The following is a 3,542-nucleotide window of genomic DNA, read 5'->3' as shown; positions in this document are numbered from 1 at the left end:
ATTCGAGTAAGCAATTATTCTCTTGAAGGAGAAAAGTCAGAAAACATAATGATGAAATCACGAGGACCTAACTGGCCGGTGGAACTATTTTCTGCTTATGAACTGTCAACTTTAATTTCATTTCCAGATGGCATGGTCTCAGCTGTTACATAGCGTTTATAAATGTTCTAAATCAAGGGAATTTGTATCAATCTATTCAAATCAAATAAAATATTTGAGTTCTTAATTTCCTTTAATTAGGATAACCTTTTTCTTCAAGTGAAGAGAATGGTTTTCTTACAGAGTTTCCTTCAGAAAAGATAGGCTGTATTTTCTAGCAATTACGAATTTCTTAAATATGATGAGCTGGTTCTTGGAACATTCTTGAATCTAGTATCTCTAAGGCAGGTGTGTACAGGAAGAAGTGAATAACACAGAAATCAATGATGAAAGCATTAGAAGACAATGGAGTTTGTCAGAACTGCAAAATATTGCTGAGTGTGGGTTTCTCTGAAATCTGAAAACATTACTTGTGAATTGCCTCTATGCAATATGCAGACACAATGCCGGGTGTTCGTTTCCTTGTTTCTGATTTTTCAATCCTCTTTTCTAGGCAAAAGGTGTCCAATCTCCACAGACCCACAGAATCTAACAGATGTCTCTATATTCCTCCTCCTAGAACCTCAGAGAATCCAGAACGCCAGCCGGTCCTTGCTGGGCTGTTCCTGTCTGTGTGCCTGGTCACGGTGCTGGGAAACCTGCTCATCATCCTGGCCATCAGCCCTGACTCCCACCTCCACACCCCCATGTACTTCTTCCTCTCCAACCTGTCCTTGCCTGACATCGGTTTCACCACCACCACGGTCCCCAAGATGATTGTGGACATCCAGTCTCACAGCAGAGTCATCTCCTATGCAGGCCGCCTGACTCAGATGTCTCTCTTTGCCATTTTTGGAGGCATGGAAGAGAGACATGCTCCTGAGTGTGATGGCCTATGACCGGTTTGTAGCCACTTGTCACCCTCTATATCATTCAGCCATCATGAACCCGTGTTTCTGTGGCTTCCTAGTTTTGTCTTTTTTTTTTTTCTTCTCAGTCTTTTAGATTCCCAGCTGCACAACTTGATTGCCTTGCTAATGACCTGCTTCAAGGATGTGGAAATTCCTAATTTCTTCTGTGACCCTTCTCAACTCCCCCCTCTTGCATGTTGTGACACCTTCACCAATAACATAATCATGTATTTCCCTGCTGCCGTATTTGGTTTCCTTCCCATCTTGGGGACCCTTTTCTCTCACTATAAAATTGTTTCCTCCATTCTGAGGGTTTCATCGTCAGGTGGGAGGTATAAAGCCTTCTCCACCTGTGGGTCTCACCTGTCAGTTGTTTGCTGAGTTTATGGAACAGGCATTTGGGGGTACCTCAGTTCAGATGTGTCATCTTCCCTGAGAAAGGCTGCAGTGGCCTCAGTGATGTACACGGTGGTCACCCCCATGCTGAACCCCTTCGTCGACAGCCTGAGAAACAGGGCTATTAAAAGTGTCCTGTGGTGGCCGCACGAGAGCACAGCCTAATCTCAATATCTTCTTATCTGTTCCATTCCTTCTGTAGTGTGGGTTAAAAAAGGCTGCAAGGTCAAATAAGAATGATATTACAGGGTGAACACCCACTGTGACATTAGGAGTAATACCTCCCTAGGATATAAAATATACTGTCACGACCACGGTGAAACCCCGTCTCTACTAAAAATACAAAAAATTAGCCGGGCGTGGTGGCGGGCGCCTGTAGTCCCAGCTACTCGGAGAGGCTGAGGCAGGAGAATGGCGTGAACCCAGGAGGCGGAGTGCTTGCAGTGAGCCGAGATCGCGCCACTGCACTCCAGCCTGGGTGAAAGAGCGAGACTCCGTCTCAAAAAAAAAAAAAAAATACTGTCACAGAGTATACACACATGGGGTACGACCACTGTGATATTAGAAGCAATATCTCCCTAAAGTATGATGAAGAATATCACAGCGTGTGCACACTGTGTGATATGAGGAGTAATAGTTACCCTGGATATTACGACTAATATCAAGGGTGTACACACACGAGGGACGCGCACTGTGATATCAGGAGTTGTATCTCTCTAGGATATTACGAATCATGTCACGGGGTATACACTATATGTGTACATCCACTGTGATCTTTGAAGTCATGTCTCTCTATGAGATGACAAATAATATCAAAGGGTGTACACCCCTGTGACATATTAGGAGTAACATCCTTCTAGGGTATTACAGATAACGTCACAGGGTGAACACCTTTTGTGACATTTTGTACACGCTTTGTGACATTAAAAGGAACATCCTCCTAGGATATTATGAATAATAACACAGGCGGTGTACACATATGGTGTACACCGCCTGTGTCATCGGAGTAACATTCCCCTAGGATATTACGAATGATATCACAGCAGGTGTACACACATGGTGTACATCCCATGTGACGTTAGGAAGGGCATGCCCCTAGGATATTAGGAATAGTATCACAGGCATTGAATTCTCATGATATACACCCCCGGTGACATTAAAAATAACATCCCCCTTGGATATGACAAATAATATGACAGGGAGTACACCCCGTGTGACATTAGGAGTAACATCCCCCGAGGATATAACGAATCATATCAGAGGGTGTACATGCATTGTGACCTTAGTAGACACATCGCTTTAGGATATTACAAATAATATCACTGGGTGTACACACATTGTGACATTAGTAGTAACATCCCGCTAGGATATGACGAGTCATATCACGGTGTACACTCCCGTGTCAATACTAGCAACATTTCCCTAGGATATTACGAATAATATCACAGGAGGTACAGCCCCTGTGATTGACGAGTAACATGTCTATAGAATATTACAACTCATATCACTGTGTGACTCTGTGTACACCCCGTGTGACTTCAGGTGTAACATCCACAAAACTATGACGAATAATATCACAAGGTGAACATGGCCTGTGACCTGAGGACTAACGTAGTTTTAGGATATTATGAATGATGTGACAAGGGGTACACACCCTGTGACGTGAGGGGCAATATCCGTCTAGGATGTTAGGAAGAATATCACACGGAACACACCGCGTGGGACATTAGGTTATTAAGAATAATATCAGAAGGTGTACACGCATTGTGACATTAGTACTAATATCCCTCTGGTACACTATGAATAACATCACAGGGTGTACATCCCTGTGACATTAGAAGTAACATCCCCCTAGAATGGGATGAATAATATCACAGGAGGTACCCACCCTGTGACTTTAGGAGTATCACCACCCTGGAATATGAGGAATACTGTCCCAGGGTATTAGCCCGTTGTGACTTGAGGAGTAACATCCCGCTGGAATATTACGAATAATATCACAGTGTGTACATCAACTGTGATATTAGGAGTCCTATTAATTTTTAAGATATTAGATATAGTATCACAGTAGGTGTACACAAATAGTGTGTACACACACTACATAGTAGGTGTGTACAGGGTAGGTGCACACACCTACACACTACAGTTGGTGTATTA

At 43.3% G+C, this 3,542-nt stretch overlaps 1 pseudogene; it reads left to right on the top strand.

Moving 5' to 3' along the window:
- The first annotated feature begins 531 nt into the window (after positions 1-531).
- Positions 532-1,550, top strand: LOC100581291 (annotated as a pseudogene).
- Positions 1,551-3,542: the final 1,992 nt, after the last annotated feature.

Source organism: Nomascus leucogenys, chromosome 4 (assembly GCF_006542625.1).
Source record: "Nomascus leucogenys isolate Asia chromosome 4, Asia_NLE_v1, whole genome shotgun sequence".
Lineage (NCBI taxonomy): Eukaryota > Metazoa > Chordata > Mammalia > Primates > Hylobatidae > Nomascus > Nomascus leucogenys.
Note: the sequence above shows the minus strand (reverse complement) of the source record. Positions and strands in the feature narration are given on the sequence as shown.